This window comes from Syngnathus leptorhynchus, chromosome 20 (assembly GCF_054491065.1).
Source record: "Syngnathus leptorhynchus isolate UIUO chromosome 20, UIUO_Slep, whole genome shotgun sequence".
In the NCBI taxonomy this organism is placed as follows: Eukaryota; Metazoa; Chordata; class Actinopteri; order Syngnathiformes; family Syngnathidae; genus Syngnathus; species Syngnathus leptorhynchus.
The window spans coordinates 362,442-380,141 of record NC_141214.1 but is presented as its reverse complement, the minus strand read 5'-3'; the positions used below and the strand labels follow the sequence as shown (position 1 = coordinate 380,141).

General features: G+C 47.6%; 1 long non-coding RNA gene across 1 annotated transcript; it reads left to right on the top strand.

The window, feature by feature from the left end:
* Positions 1–374: 374 nt before the first annotated feature.
* On the top strand, positions 375–1,438 carry LOC147040602 (uncharacterized). Its single transcript, XR_015063009.1, has 3 exons — positions 375–590; positions 662–967; positions 1,314–1,438. It is a non-coding gene; the product is annotated as an uncharacterized LOC147040602 (long non-coding RNA).
* Positions 1,439–17,700: the final 16,262 nt, after the last annotated feature.

The following is a 17,700-nucleotide window of genomic DNA, read 5'->3' as shown; positions in this document are numbered from 1 at the left end:
GTTGTGTTGGGAGCCCCGATTGGCCAGTGCGCGCAAACAGCCCAGCCCGCGTGACAAGAATCAGCTGACCAGCGGCTGACCAGCGGCTGACCAGCGGCTGACCAGCGGCTGACCAGCGGCTGACCAGCAGCTGACCAGCAGCTGACCAGCAGCTGACCAGCATGACTTGTCATAATCTGGCTGGCATCGCGGCAGCATGCCACATTTGCTTACTAACCAAGCATCCTACAAAGCCAGGCAAACTTGGCTTTTTTTGTTTGTTTGTTTGTTTGTTTGTTTGTTTGTTTGTTTGTTTTTTGCAATCCCACAGAGATGCCAATGTGATGGCGTCTGTTCGGGGACGTCACAGCGGCACCTGCTACGGAATCCTCCGACTCAGCAGCGGGTTTAAAACAGATTAGAGCCACTGGGGCCGCCGCCGCCTTTAGCTGGCTGCTAATTCAGGCGGATGGCGGGTTGCTTGGTGCTCCTCGCTGGTTAAAGGGCCGGCCGCCTCCAAACGTGTCCCGTCGACCTGGAACAAGTCATCTGTGTATTCGTCTGAACTCATCACCGTTCAAATGTACACGCCGATCCAAAAGCATTGGAAGGTGATGCCATTAATTCCATCATTCTTATCGTTATGAAAACAAGCGATCAACACCATAGCTCTTGTTTTCAGGTATCGGAACGGTTATTCTCAAAACCACGGATCAACGTGACGTCTCTTGTTCAGGTATCGGGGTCGTTAAGTGCAGCTGTTGAAGGTGTCACCCAGGTGTGTCCCATTCGAATCCGGAACAGGCAACTTTGTTTTCTTCTCGAGAAAGCTTTTTTTGGGAGTACCCACACACACACCAAATAAAAGGTGCAAAATTGCTGATTGTTGGAAAACAAGCAAGCAAAGGGCTGGCTGAATTCCAAACCTTCTTGAAAGAGTCTCCTCGCGATCCCCATCGAACAAGCTCATCTGTAAAAATCCACTGAGGTAGGTCTTGGGCTTGCTTGCTTGCTCGGCTTCTTATTAATAGTCTCCCCATGTAGCGGCAGGTAGAAAACAAGCTCCAAAGTGGACAGCGACATTTTGTCTGGCAATTTCAAAACAGAAGCAGCGTAATGAACCGGTGGCAAAATGAGCCGGCTGGCCGGGCGGGGGACAAGCAGTGAGAAAGTCAGTCCTTAGTGCTCCTGTGCATTCCAATTTTTTTCTTACCTCAATATTTGGAGTCACAAATTGTCCAGACTACGGTGCATATGTATGTATAAGCTCAGCTTTTCTAAAGCAACCTTTCCCCGCTATTTCCATATTGTGTTGCTTTTGAATGGACGAGAAGTTAAAAGCCCCGAGCTCCCAGTGAGAAGTTGGACACGGTCCCGTTTCTTCCACTCGATTGCCTGCCTGCCTGCCTGCCTGCCTGCCTGCCTGCCTGCCTGCCTGCCTGCCTGCCTGCCTGCCTGCCTGCCTGCCTGCCTGCCTGCCTGCCTGCCTGCCTGCCTGCCTGCCTGCCTGCCTGCCTGCCTGCCTGCCTGCCTGCCTGCCTGCCTGCCTGCCTGCCTGCCTGCCTGCCTGCCTGCCTGCCTGCCTGCCTGCCTGCCTGCCTGCCTGCCTGCCTGCGTTTGTGCCGAGAATTCAAAAGGACACTTTCAGAAAAGCCCGACTGACCCGTGACGGAAATGCTTCATACTTTTGAGAATTGTCTTTGTTTCTGCTTTTTTTTGTTTTTTTAACCACATGAAGGAAAACGATGCATGCAGCGCTATTTTACTGATAATAAATAAGCATTGAATGAGCAGTTCTATGTGACTAACAGATGAGGTTCCATCCAAATGAATGGACGACGTAGCATTTATTGAAGCGCGTGCCAGCAGCAGCTTCCCGAAAAAGAATAAATAACCGCATCCTGGTGACGGCCGCGCGGGCTGACTTTAAAACGAGCGAGGCCGTGGACCTTTGACATTTCCTGTCTGTGTATGTATATTCATCCCATGCATCCGTGGAAGCCTGCCTCCTGCATCTGCACTCCCATTTGTTGATGACGTGGAAAAAGCGCACTTGTGGATGCCCATTAGTTCCTGACAGTAAAATAGCCAAAAGAGCCTACCTTGGTTTGATAATGATCATGAAATGATTGGAGGTTTTTTTTTGTTTTAATCTGGCCACTATTTTGTCCAGTTCAAATGAGAGCCAATTATAAGGAGATTATACCAGCAGTGTTAATTCTTGATAAAAGAATTCATCCCGTGAATAAATGTGTGGGTTCATGCAAATGTAATGCCTTAACTTGCCCAGCCCAATTAAAAATACAATTACAAATAAAATTAGGAGTCATCATTATTATTATTAACAATCATTTTTCATCATATACTTTTATTTCTGAATTAGGTTTGACATTTTTTTTAAGAAGCCAAGTGTTTTAAACCTAATGACTTGCAAGGAAAAAGACTGTGGCATCAAAACAATGCGTTCGAGAGGCTCCTGAATGCATGTTTGCCAGTGCCAGCCCTGCCCTGGCCTGGCCTGGCCTGGCCTGGCCTGCCCAGCCCTGGCCTGCCCAGCCCTGCCCTGCCCTGCCCTGCCCTGCCCAGCCCTGCCCTGCCCTGCCCAGCCCTGCCCAGTCTCACCTAATCCACGCTTTGTCCCAGACCGGAATTTCAGCTTTAATCAAAATCCAAATTGGAAAAGACCCAGCCGGCGTGGCGTGCCTTTGGGATATTTTTCCATTAACCATTTTGACACATGACTGACTGTAGGGGATTATTGGTTTTTGAAGAACTATTAACAGCTCGACATTAGCATTTTAATACAGTTCTCCTCGACATACTAATGCAATTTACTTCTCAGCTTTGTTGCCAACTCATTCCTGCAGCAATTCAAACCAACAGCAATAAGCCCTGAGCTTGAATTATTTTTAATTGTCATGGAATATGATTTATGAATCACTTTTAAATCGCAAGCCAATGCAACCGGACTCTGACTTACGTAGAGTAAGTCGTAGAGACCGCAGGTCGAGACCGAGGCTACGGAAAAAGTTGTTGTTGTTGTGTTTTTCCCGTGAACTTCTTTTTTGTTTCCAAAGCGCAGCAGACGAGTGAACAAATTCAACAAGCAAAAAGCTTGAATTAGGCATTCGAGAAAGATGAATGAAATAATAAGTCCAAATTGTGTGCGCCAACCTGTCTGGCCTTGCGGGATTGCTTGCTGAAACGTTTCCAGGACATTGTCTGATTGAGGTCCCCAAAGGTCTCTTGAGCCTCCCGTCACTTGCGTAGTTAGTTCTTGCCGTTGCCTGCCGTGCCATTTTGGTTTGTAATTTCTCCCTCACTTTGGTCTCTGTTGACCATGATATATACTATTGTTTTTACAGCCCCGCTTGTGGAAGGAATGGATGGATGGATGGATGGATGGATGGATGGATGGATGGATGGATGGATGGATGGATGGATGGATGGATGGATGGATGGATGGATGGATGGATATTTCCTATTGGCCCTGTCAAACCTTGTTGATGGAGTCCATGGCTCCAAAAGACTTCTCGACTGTAGAATATGGGCTAAGAGTGCGGTGCGGGTAAAGGCATTCCAAAAAGCAGCACGGCACGCTCCAAATTGCTTGGCGACCGGTTGAGGGTCTACTGAGCCTGGTGACCACGAAGCGGCTGGCTCAGGTCATGGACGAATGATCAGTCGATCGATCGATCGCCAGAAACTGTTGTATCTTTGTACTCTTTGTTTTTGCATGATGAATGAATTGGAGGCAATCATTGGAAAAGCAGCGGATGGGGAGTGTGGCTGACGAGGGTAAAAGAGCTTTTTGGATTTCTCCAGCCAGCCAGCCAGCCACACTTGAGGGTTTCAATAACAGGATTAATGTGGCCCCCGGTGCCGCTGTTCCAGTTGGAATGGGATCAATGGGGAAAAAGGCAAAAGCCTTTTAAAAGGATTAGAGATGAGCAATTAGATGTCTTTTTGACTGCGCACAGTATCGGTAGTACTTTCAGGTGCGATTTCCTGCCGCGGTTTCATCGTCTTACTTTTGCATCGTCCGCTATGAGCACTTTAGGCGCCATTTCTGTTACATATGTCGACTGAATATACAACCAATTTGTTCAAATGCACTTTTTCTTTGGATTGTAGTCCACTGCTACAATCAAATACGACGTACCGCTGTAAGATGGCTTCATTGGTATCAAGAAGCAATTGAAAGGATTGTACATGTCGACTGTGTACTTAACCATGGATTTTCTGCTTCAATAGGTGTCCTCTACAAAAAAGAAAATACGGAATATCCTTCCAGAAGTGACCTGTGAAATGCTTCACCGTAAGCTGTGAGCGAGCGGGCGGGCGAGCGACTCTGCCATCCACGGTAAGCTGAGTGTCCAAGGTGACCTTGCAGGGTCATTGAGGAAGGATCTGGGTGCAACAACTGACATTTGACTGGCATGGAAACCATTTTTTGCCCCAAAAATCCATTGAAGAAAAAATCTCAAATCCAATTTGTTCTACAGCTAAAGTTGAGTGTTTGCTACTGGCAAAAATAGCACTTTTGCACACAATTGTTGGACATCAAATGAGAAGACCAGGTTTGTTTTTAAGATGGATGGATCTGTTCAAAGGGTTTTGCTGAGGTATCAGGAGAATCAATAGGTCAAGTCAAAGGCCGTAATATATCAAGTAGCGTGGCCCACAAAAAGGAGTTGATCCAATTTCCATTTGTTTGTCGTCATGGTCGCTGCTTTTGATATGAAAGGATGGCAAAAGGAAAACCATTGTGGCCTTGCGCGTTCTTGGCTTCATTTGAATCGGCTGCTGATTGATTTGCTGTTCGGGATCACGTCAACTTGGTCAATTCATTTGATTGTATGAGATACTTTTTGTTTTGCTGTACGTTTGGATTACATCGTTCACTCTTTGAAAAAGACACAAAAAAAGGCTTTGGCAACTGTTGTGCAACCTGGAAAGATTAGAATTTCGTTGGAACGGTCACTAAGATTGAGATGGATGAAATCTGCTTGTCAGAGAGAGGAGCAAAACTGCTTGTGACAGAGTAATGAATCCAGGATTCCCATTCTGATGAGATTTTGCCCATTGGAATTGTATTTTTAATGCTGCTTGCATTTTGACCCATATTGAGTGCCCCGCCGCGGTCAATATTGTAGTTGTGACGAGCTCCGCGTAATGGCTTCTGTCACAGCAGACCAAAGTGAAAGCATGAAGAATTTCCTTTCCGCCGTTAAAATGCTGTGGCGTTTTGTTCTTAGGCCTGTCACCTGTAATTAATGTCAGACGGAAAGTCGAGTCGAACTGACACCGACTTTAACTCCATAATGGGCTGTCGGATCATTTCTGGCAAGGCAAGGCAAGGCAAGGCGGGGATCTTCATATTCACACTGGACACGACAACGTACGCAGCTAAGTCGAACTGGCCTAGTCGCAATTGTCCTGCCCGTTTGGCGTGCGTGCGTGCGTGCGTGCGTGGGGAAGGTTGCACTGCCGCTTGCTTTCGGCCCACTGGAATGAGAAGAAGTGAAGCAAGAACGACACGTGTCTTCAAAGGTATACAAATCAAGAAGATGCAATCGCACATCATTGATCACAACGGAGACCCGCAATCAAATTCTTTCACTGGTCGACACAATTGCAAGAATAGTAATATTAGATGCTCCAACTTTGCCAGCTGTTTTCCATAGGTAGTATGGAATCATCGTCCATATCAAAGGAATACCCGAACAAGAAACAAAGTGGAGGCTACACGTATAGTAAGTAGCTGTGCATCCTTTCCCATCCTTTTTAGCAAAGAAATGTGCATTGCTCTTTCATTAGGCGCACGCTGGAGGCAGGCAGGCAGGCAGGCAGGGAGGCAGGCAAATTGGGCCGAACTAATTACAATTTAAACGAAAGCATAATTGGACATTTTGCGCTTGTCATACGATGAGAGACAGATGGCTATGTAATTACATTACAAGTCTGACATCACTGCGCCGAAATACATGGCAACTCCCCGTGCCCTTCATGGAGCGAGCAGAAAAGTGGCCTAAATTCAAAAACAATTTGCCCGTGATTTCCGTCATCAGTCACGCTTGACGCCGGGATACAAATCAGGATAAATGGCCACGCTTATCAACATCCCCTTAATTGCATTTCAAGCTAACGTGGCACAATTTAGAGGCAAAAATGCAAGGCTATACATTGATTGAATCAATTCCTTTGTGCATTGTTGAATCCATCCATACCTAGTGTCTATGGAGCACATGGGATGAGAATCGGGCCCCTCTTGCCTGATGTGCTACCGGCGATGTCAGGAAATTGTTGACTATTTCAATCTCAATTTAGGTGAATCTGAAAATCCCTTCGCTAACTAAATGAAAGTGCTAAGCCCCAAACTTCAATTCAACTTGGAGCTCATCCTTTGGCAAACATGAGTGGATTTGCTTTTAATAGCTTCCTTCAATCCCTCTGATGTGATTTAACTCACAGCAGCACAGGTCAAATATCAAATATGATCAAATAATGATCAAACCCCCCCCCCCCCAAAAAAAATCAAATCAAATAAATAAAATAAAGCTGATCACGTCATCCAGAAATGTTTGCAAATTCCCTGTCACAGCCTGCCAAGAGGGGATGAATAGTCCAAATTGTTATTTGGAATTACATTGTGTTCCTTTGTATACAAATCGGCTTACTGGTTGTTTAGACGGATTGAAGAACAATGGTGTTAAAACGCACTTGCACCCAGGCACTGTTGGAAGATTGAAACGTCTACATACCGGGTCTCGGACAACACAGACAGAAAAAGGGCCAGGCGTAATTACATACGTGCTTAAGCTTGCCACCCGGGCTTAAGCTTTTCAGTCTGAATATTACGAGCTTGCAAGTCAAAAGTGAAAGCATGGATCGTTCTTTGACTCAGTCATGTTCCCAGATTATACGCATTCATTCATGAGAAACAGCTTGAATAAACAATCATTCTATGCGTAGACCTACATTTATTTCAAAACCCTTTTCGATGTAGGCAAATTGTACGCTTTGTGTTTTTCATGCCGAGCGCAAAAAGAGAACACATCCATCCATCTTGAAAAATCTCTTCCATGTCCATAGGTGGTTCAATTCATGTCGGAGCACCACATTTATTTGATGACTTTGTAGCTTAATGGGTTACACAGAGGAAATAAAGCCCCCCTCCCCCTACACTGGAAGCGGCGTCCAATTAAAGGAAAAAGTTGCAGTCATCAGGCAGGCTTTTGTATCTAATGATAGAAATTTCACCCCATGTAGATGAAACACATCAGCATCTTGACAACATTTTGGTTCCGCATCATTAATCTGCACAAGCTTCCTGAGTCTGAAAACCAAAATGGAATTAATTAGGAAGATGCAGGAAAAACCCAGTTGAGGAATTAATAAAAAGGCATTGCTTCTTAATGGACACAAAACAAAGCATGCCATTATTCTTTAAAAGGCCACTTGGCTGGCTGGCTGACTCAATTACAACGTAGCCACAATGCTGTTCACAACTTCTCTGAAATGAGCTTTGAATGAGAAAATAGAATTAGGAATGATACATCTTGACACCTTTTGGAAAGACCAATCTTCATTTGGAAAAGCAACGTGTCAGTGTATTCCAAAGAACATGCTTGAAATTTCAGCTCTTTTTCCGGCTTGTACCAAGAAATCTAGCAAAATAAGGCCCCTGATGTCCTCATGGCATACGCTTGGCGATTGGAAGGAAGCGCAAACCTCTGTCTGGATATTTGGAAAAAAATCAGTTTTCAAATTGAGCCTCTCAGTCGCTGGACAATATCAGATGTCTGCATTCAAGATAAGGCCTTTGCTGTTATTCTTCTGACGGCAGCCAACAACACACACACACACACACACACACACACACACACACACACACACACACACACACACACACACACACACACACACACTTAAAGCGCAGCTCGCATATTTGCAACTCAGGATAAAGATAATGCTCCTAATCTTGCTGAGAAGATCCTGCTCGTACGGCATCCCCAAATATGCCACGTCCGTTTGACATGTCGTCATTGAAGGCCAACGGGGACGTGTAAGAAAGCGCTCGTGTGCCACCAATCTCGCTGCTGCTGCTGCTGCTGACTTGCGCACAGCCACGGGGGGTGGCTGACCTGGGTCAAGCAGAGGACCGAGTTCGAGGGGCCCAGCCTTACCTGAGGACACCGAGGGAGGGAGGATGGGAGGCCTTCCTCTCTCTAATCTACTCTGTGGGGAGAAGGGAAAAATGGGGAAAAAAATTGCAGAGCTCAATTTAAGACCTAACCCATGAAATTAACACCTCCAGCTCTCTTTTCTGATACCAAGTAGTATAGCAGCCTCTTGAAAACTTTTTTTTAAGTCGGAAACACCCTTGAATTTATTTTGGGACTCGCTTTATGTGCATCCTCCTCTTCCACATGCAAGTTCAACACCGAAGAAATGCGCTGAAATTTGAAATGAGGAAAGCCAAGGAAGAAATTGAACAGGTCACCTACTTTTGGATTCAAGCCGCTTCCGCTGCAGCTTAGAGTTGTGTGGCTCACTGCGCCTGAATCTCCAGACAGAGTAACAAGTCAAATCAATGAAAAGACTCCGTAGCGGCGAGCACGGACAACGTTGACGCCACGGTGAATGGGCGCCCGCCCGCCCGTCCGCCCGCCCGCCCGCTCGCTGGGTCTGGCTGATTGCTTAATTAGGATAAGGCTGAGGACTAAATAAAGAGCCGCAATCGTCAATACGGATGGAGCGTCGGTTCATTGATGAAGCAATCAAAGGTTCATCAAATGACACCTTTCAAAGCGCCTCTGGTGTGAGGCCAAGCCATGGCTGATTAGGGTGCCAATTGCGGCAGAATTTCAATTATCCATCCATCCATCCATCCATCCATCCATCCATCCATCCATCCATCCATCCATCCATCCATCCATCCATCCATCCATCCATCCATCCATCCATCCATCCACACGCGCTCAACTCAAGATGTTGCAAAAGGCCACTCGCCGCAATCAGGTTAACTGATTGGCCGCTTTTTAACCAGGCTGTCTTTAAACGCTCAATCTTTTCTTTTGCCCATTCTTTCCGTTCTCTCGTAAAGCGCAAGACGACAAATGAAATGGAGGAGAGCTTCCGCAAAGGCGAAGCTGTTTAGTAACTCGATATGTTGGGAGCGGAGCGTGCTAGAAAATGAAACGTTTGGAGTCCCTTCCCTTCATTGGGTAGGGGGAGAAGCAGATGGCAAAAGGGAACGCCACCTCTGGCTCGGCCTTGAAGAAAAGAATGGGGAACAGATATGAAATTGTTCCGCATGCTTTAGGGAGGCTACCAACAGCCTCACTACACACCTATTTACAAAGTCAATGTATTGCGCTGTACAGCGTGAGCAAGTTGCTGGCTGCCTGCTGCAAATGTCAATGTGAATGCTTGTTTTTCCTCTGGCTGGATGGTTGGATGCCTGGCTAGATGGCTGGCTGGATGGCTGGCTGGCTGGCTGGCTGGCTGGCTGGCTGGCTGGCTGGCTGGCTGGCTGGATGGCTGGCGGGGAGAAAACAAAATACTCATTCCATCCACCGTTTGAGATTGTACGATGAGAGCCCAAGCTGAAGCCTTTCTTGGCAAGTTTACGTTTGCTAATTTGCTAGCAGACTAAGCATTAGGAATTAGACTTAATGGAATCACGCTTCGTTTCTTTCTTCTAATTAGATTCACTTTTCCACCTTCTCATCTTCTTCAGGGTGCTTCTGCCTTTACCGGCGTGGTTTTGGTCAGAACAATATGGGCCTGTCTCTTGCATGCTTGTTTGTATATCTTGGGTCAGATAAAGACTTCCTTTTGCCACGTTCTTTGCCCATCTCCCAATGTCATCAGAGATGCTGTGACATTGTAAGCAATAGCAGAATAGCAATGCTTTGGTTCCCTTTTGTTGATTCCCAAAGTCATTTGAAGCTTGAATCATTTGGCCGAGGTCTGCCTGATGTTTGCTCTCGTCTGTCTCCATCTTCTCTCCTCCTCTCTGAGGACATCAAGGGAGATTTACTCCAGCTTATCTGTAAAGGGCCAGGATGAGCCTGGCAAAACAATTCCCCACAGCTGCTCCCTCCCTCCCTATCTGCCCCAGCGTGAGCAATTCTACTTGCTCAACTCGAGCCAGCCGGCCAGCCGACTTTACCGGCTTTGGAGAGAGCGACTTTGCGTCGGCAAAATGGCCATCTGATTTTCCACGTCGTTTGCTAAACGTGGTGTCCCGCTGACACCGAGTTAGTTGCTCAATGTCATTGTACTGGCTCCTTTTGCTTCTCATGTTGAATGTTATCATTTAATGGTAAGATAATTGCTTTGGGACAAAGTGAGTCAAGTATTCAGGGAGGACTTTTGGAAGGCCGCAATCCATAGCATTCAACTCTAGGAAGGGATCGCTCCAGCAGAACTGACACTTTGTTTGCAAGCCAGGAGATTGATGGCGTCGGCTCGGCTCGGCTCGGCACGGCACGGCACGGCACTCCTCATTCAAATGGCTCGCTACGTTTTGGATGAGTGAAATCCTCCCAATTGAAGATGATGGATGGGTGGAGTCCATAGTGATGGCTTCCATTTGACTGAGAGCGGCCCTTTTATAGATTTGGGACTTGAACCGCTCGCTATATGCGCACAAGAGACAATGTGCCAATTGATCCGTCCATCCATGTGGCGTGGCGTGGCGTGGCATGGCGTGGCGTGGCATGGCATGCCAACCTTTGGCAAACAATGTCTAAGCCACTCTGCTGCTCTCCTGCATTCCAACAATCAACACCAGTGTGAGTAAGTACCAATTGTTTTTTGCCATGTTTGGACCTGCCTCCAAAGGTGACTGTATATTGTATTTCTGATTGCGTGATAAGAACGTGTGAGCAAGTGCCTCCCCCCCCCCCCCCCCCCCAAAGATAACAGCGGATGTGCAATCTATAACACCTAATTCATCAGGCGCTATCTCGGACTCCTCAGTTTACAGTCCAGCTCGATCCGCCCCATTTTCCCAGTGGGATGTGGAGGACAAGCAAGGGATGTCGGAGCCATGCCCCCCCCCACCAGACAACGAGGACACGATGTCAACTCTTGCCTACGCAGGTCCCCGTGTTCTATTCATCCCCCATGAGATAAGATGGCCTCGCTTTATCCGACACAAACACTGGCCTCGTGCGTTGTCTTCCTTGCTGCTGCTCCGTACTCCTGAAGGCAATCAAATCCAATAAGGATGAAGCTGTCATCTCCAGTATGTACCATGACAATGGGGAAGATGAATTTGAGGATATTTTTCTCTGCAGAACACCGACAAGGCTGCTCTGCTCTGCTCTGCTCTGCTCTGCTCTGCATGTGTGAGAAAACAGAAAGATATGAACGCGCTGAGAATCGTTCTCATCTTAATCTGGAAAGGAGCTGATAAAAGGGAGCCCAGTGAGAGCTGTTTGAGCGATAATGCCAGTGCGTGTGTCCGCACTCTGGCGAGTAAATGAAGACTTTGAAGCTCCTGGCAGCACTAGGAAGGAAGCAAACGCTCTATCGACAGCGGCACGCTCTGGGCGGCCAGCCGGCCGGCGGAATCCTGATAAACGTGGGCTAGGGAGGGAGGCAGAGTCGCTGCCAGCCAGCCAGCCGGCCGGCCGGCCAGCCAGACAATAGCGCTCTGATCACAACAACGATTATGCCGCTTGCCCCGTCGTTGGCAGGCCACTTTTACCTATCCTCTCATTGGAATGAATTCTCTGATATTTCCAGAGACTGCCTAATGAGAAAGCTCGGCTCATCAAAGGACACACAAGCCGGCCGGCCGGGCCCTGGCTGCAATGCACTTTCAGCCTTCAAGCCAATGACTTGCTTTTCTTTCTTTTCTTTGTCACTTTTGCCCCTTTTGGACCGTTTTGATCGGCTGTACTCATCAATGACTCGAATCAGCTATCTATCCATCCATCAATGTGACAATGCTGGGAGAAGAAAGCTTTCCAGACGCCAGCTAATTAATCTGCCACCCCGCCCGTCCTGCTCAATCATGGCAGAAAATAAAGGCAGTCATGAATGTAATTGTTTGTTTTGTGTGCATTGTTTGGAAAAGAAGGCACTTTTTCAAACCAAGGAGCTGTGGAAGTGCCCTTTCTCTTTCATTTGATTTTGCAGCTACATCATATTGGTACACAAATGGCATGCCGCCGCCGCCGCCTCCTCCTTCTTCTGCACCCAATTGATGCACGTCAACCATTTGGACTCCGACAGTCTTGCCACTCGCCGACTCGCCGACGACGTGGTCCTCCCCTGGCCGAATAAGTCGAGGCGACGCCTTGACGGCCGTTGCTGGATGGCGTCAAATGCGGCTCCCGCCCACCGACCACCAGGAGCTAGTCTCGAGCTCTATAATCATTTTGATGATTGCATATTTAATCAGTGGTGAAAGAATAGCGTTTGCACGCCTCCAGCAGACATTTAATATGCTGCCTGCGTTAACTGGATTGCTTTTACTGCCTCCAGATAGCGCCAGCCAATGTACGTGGCGCTTGTCCCTCCCAAATGCCTTGCTTTCTCCATTGCTGGCTTAGGCTCTGTCTCTGGGGATGCAAAACCATTGCAAAACCTGCAACAAGTCCTCAGCCCGAGCCAGCCGTGAGTGAGTGAGTGAGTGAGTGAGTGAGTGAGTGAGTGAGTGAGTGAGTGAGTGAGTGAGTGAGTGAGTGAGTGAGTGAGTGAGTGAGTGAGTGAGTGAGTGAGTGAGTGAGTGAGTGAGTGAGTGAGAGCGAGTTAGCCGTGGAGCTCCTCGCCTCGTAGCTAGCCTCTCTCTCTCTGCCAAGCGTGAACGGGCCCGGCCGGGCCGGGTCCTGGCCCAGACAGAGACGGCCACAGAGGCCGCTAGCTGGTGATTCGCAGCACGGGCCGGCCAGCGTCACCTTTCTGTCTGCTCGGTTCAAGTGAAGCGAGAAGGGAAGAAATCCGTTTGTCAAATGACGGCATTCTTTACTTTCACTGCAAATGTTGCTTTGTTTGAACAAATGACTAGTCCGAGCCTTTATCGCAGCTATGAGCAACGCTCGCTCTGGGACTGGAAACGGCATATCAAGACGCGTCGTGGAAAACGCTGCTCCGTTTTATCGGCGCTCCGAGCAAAACGCTGCCGCGTGCCGAGCTGGCTGTTGGTACCTAATTGATCTGGCAGCCACGCTAACTAACCATCTGGGCCGGGGTGTCTTTGCAAAATGCATCTGCAAGGCCACTGGGCACACAAGTGTAGACGGCGCAATAACACGTGTGTTTGCACGCTTGCTATGAAGAGGTCACCTGCTGTTGGCATGAGCGCGAGGGCACGGCTTTGGAAAAGCACCGCTCCCTCCCAGTCTGCCAGATGTTTGCTTCCTTTGGGCCATGCGTGGTGAACTGGACAAGCAGAAGACAACGTTGGGAAAGGAAGAGCCACACCACCACTTTGCCGGCCGCCCCGTTGCCCCGCCCCGTTGCCAGCTGGAACGCTCATGGTAGGAACAGCATGCATCTCGAGCCCGGCTGTACGCTAAGCCGTGTCTTTGGCTATGCCCTGGTTTGCTGCTTCCTTCTGTCCTCCCCGCTCACTATTGCTTTGTTGACATGACAAGCACTTGAAGACAAACATCCAAATGCAATGTTTGTTGTGACCATCTGGCAGTTGGGTGTGGTGAGAGCGTTGATCTTGATTCCATACAGCTGAGACTCACCTGGAGAAAATAAGCAACCCATACACACACACACACACACACACACACACACACACACACACACACACACACACACACACACATACTGTCATTTTGTTTGAACTACAAATAATTGGACATGATTGATTTTTATCTGCGATCCCCTTGAAAAGTAGCCTGAGGTTTGTGGTCTGGGAAGGTTAAAGAAAGGACTTGGTCCTCTACTGCGGTGCTTTGGACTGTGCCCCATCTGCCCTGACCTCTTTTCCACTGTAATGGCATTGGATTACAGCCAGTTCCACTTTAGTGAATTCCAAGATTGAGCCCTCCTTTCCACTTCATACAGGTGGGACATGCCGTTTGCTTTTGTCCTTGGCCAAAATGCCTTGTGTTGCTTTCCAAAAATCATTGGGCCGCAACAATCTTCTTTTCCGCACCCTTTTTTGCCTGGCACTAATGGATGGATGATTCCATTTGTTTTATGGTGCACTTGAAGATGGCCATGGGTGGGGTTCACGTTTTGCTCGTGCAAAGATCTCAGCAAGGTGGCTTTGTCTTTCGCCTTGCTGCGAGACAACCGAGGATGATGACGTGCCCGATGTCTGCCGTCCCGAGCTGGCGTTGAGAACTCACTCGCTCGCTCCCTCCCTGCGCATCTTGACCGTCGTCCCAATCCTCGCTGTGCATTTAGCATAATGCAATGTAGGAAACAATCAGTGAGAAGAGTGACTCGATTCAAAGTGACACACAGGTTATTTCCATCTCATGAGCTTGTATGTTGTCTCATAAGTGCATCAATGAAGATTGGACAGAAATGCAGATGCTACCCGTCTCCGGCACGGCGGAGGCTTCCACACGCAAAACATTCGAAAACAAAGCGGCCTTTTTTGTTTTCTTCTCCCAAAAGCCGCTTGTTTTGATTGTTGTTGTTTTTTGGGGGTGATCCAGCCAGCCGCTAACTTTAACGCCGCCGCTATCTATTGTTTAAATAGACTGGCAAAGTCAATGTGCACATTCCTTGGTATTTATTCACTGTACCGATATGATTGTTTCCTCGTCAGGATCCGTCTCCCGGCACGCCGCAAATATTGATTCTTCAGATTGTTTCTTGTCTCCTATATAATAGTGTACGCAGAGCAGTACGATCTGGATACTATAGCCATACATAAATGCTATTGTTTGCGTACTGGCATGAATGTGGATGGAAGGATTTGGCCCAGCCATGCGGCTCATGGCAAACTAGTGGCAGGGGGTGCCAGCAGTGCTGCCCCGCTAGTGTCAGTCAAAGCCACAGCGTAGCGAAAGCAAAGTGCAGCTGTTTCATTTCCTCGGGGCTATTTCCTGTATTCTTCAAGTGCAATTCTTCTTCTTCAGGGAAATGGTGTGAACGTGGCCTAAAGACGGACGAGAGCGGGCAGATGCTCACAACCGGCTGTCCAAAGCTGGAACCTTAAGAGAGGTAAGACTGGATAGGACGGAACGCAACTGGAAAAAGTACCTGTGCAGAGGTCTTTTTGCTTGATTCTTGTACGGACGCCCGACTCAACATTGGATCTCGTTTCTAACCTTTGCCGGGGACTTTCCCAAAGGCCATGGTCATTGCTGAGAACATATCAAGTGTATTCAAACAAAGCAAATGTAGAGTGAATAAATAATGAGGCGATAAAGCTTACCTTTTCTTGCCCTCCCTCCCTCCCTCCCTCCCTCTCTCGCTCCACATAAGTGCGCCATACTCAATTTCCAGCTTGAGTGAGAACGAAGAAAGATAGGGGGAGGAAATTGGAAGTTTGCTTTAAAATGCAGACAGTCCGGGCTTTCCGCTTGACGGCCTGTGACATCTCTCCAAACCACATTTTGCATGGCACGAGAGGAGCTTGTAATAGAATTTCTCTCACTGAGAAGGTTAATTACATTCTTTTTTTGTTTGTTTGTTTGTTTTTTTCCTCCCCCTCTCTGACTGCAAAATAAATGGGGGCAAAAATGCATAGCTTTGCTTCTCCGTCTGGTGCAAATTTCTCCCATCTTTATTTCAGATTCAATCATTGTAGCAAAAGTCTGTCACTTATCACAAGATGCGGTGCTGAAAGTACGCAATGGGATTTGGACTTGCAAGTCCGTCATCCTCCTCCATTCTGGTTTGATTTGTTTGGGAAAATCTCCACGTATTGTTTTCCAATGGAAGCGTTTGAGCGCTCGTCACGCGATTGCGCCATTGAGGGAGGCGTCGGGTCGGGTCGGCAGCTTTGAATGTCCCCTTGATGAATAGCGGCGGGCGCTTCATTATCCAAAGGCAGTCTTTGGCCTCTGCTGCAATCAAGCCATTGATTGGAGGACAATTGATGTGTATGAGAAATAATCAAACTAATTTGCCCTCGAAGGAAAATCAGGGCGCTTTTTATTTTATTTTTTTCCCCTTCCAAATGTTTGAAAGAGGTCAAAGGAGTTCTTGTTATTATCTGCTGAACTTGCCTGGCGTTGCGCTCTCAAAGCAGCTCCGGAGACAACGCAACGCAAATGTTCATCTACTAGCGCCACTTCTGTAACTGGCTGTATGCTGAAGAGAATGCTCCAACGCCAGCTAGCTACGAGGTCTCGCTGTGACCGAGCACAAAATACGGCAACAGCTTGTAGGTAATTGATCAGGCAAGTCAACTGTAAAATATTCATTTTCTACTTCAACAGCCAGATAAATCTCCAGGGAGGCTTTGAGGAGGAGGAGGCTGCCGCCGCCGGTGGGCCGGTGGGCCGGTGGGCCGGCCAAAATATTGAAATATTGCTTATGCGCCGGCAGGTGGCTGCGCTGGGCGGCGGCACGATGGCGAGGAGCAGATAAGACGGAAAGCGTGGCTGCCTTTGGGTGTAGCTGGCGGCGACGGCCGCTCCTGCAATTCCCCGCTTGGCTTTAGACCAGGAAGCCAAATCCGGCGCTACAGCCCCTGGATTTCAGCCCGGGATTGCTGCTGGCCTGGAATGGGGGGGTTGTTGCTCATCAACCGCCATGACAGTTAGGCCAAAAAGCAAATCCTTTGCCGCTTTCCTTCATATTGTGACTGACAGCCATCAATTAATCACCTATTGTTAAAGGCAAATGCAGTAGTAGAATAACTTTACAAGTTCCATTTGAACCCGAGGCTATTACAGCCATAACAAGAGCAGCCCTTTTGGCTTTACAAGAACACTTATCATATTTCAGATTTATGAAGCATCTGCATAGCAAAGATAAGCTTTTCAATTAAGAGGCTCGTAAAACCTTCACGTCATCAAATATACTCCACTAATTGCTGTGGTTTTTAAACGGACTGCGCGAGATCATTTCTTCTTGAGGAAGAAAATCCAGTCATGCGTTACCACCACAGACTGATGGACAAACGGCCAGGTCAGACGACGGGCGGGGACAAAAAACAGGTGAAAAAGATGGACTTGAGGAAATGGGGCTCGCGCCGTAACGGATGGATACGTTCCGTGTTGTTGCTACGGCGGTTCCCGCAATCCCTTCCAAACAACCAGACAATGAATTGATTGATCAAACTAAGGCACGAGGTGATTTCCATACATCCTAGCCATATGCGCTAGCTTTGGAACATTTCTTTTGTCCATTGAGGCCTGCTGGACATTGCTGCATTGATGCCAACGTTTTGCTTCATTTTCAAGCTGAGTTTGCTTACCATTTGCCATACGTAATGGATGCAGTGATTTTAGTCATTAGAATGCTGAAGTAGACTCTTCTTGTGTCATTACAATGGCAAATCTCTCAAGTCAAAAGTATCTGAATGAATAGAAGAGAAAAATCAAAGCAGTCAAATAAAAAAAACTTTAGCACCAAGCAGAAAATATGCACATTTTTATGTGCGCAAGTTAATTATGCCACTTCAGAGGAGCTTGTTAAAGGATAAGGAAAGCTGCATAAATTTAGCAGTAATCCAGGCAGGCAGAACTCATTTGCAGGGATGCTCTTATCTGGCCACTGCAGCTTTCTCACAAAATTAACCTTGGATATTTGGGCCCAATTGAGCCGTTTGATTCT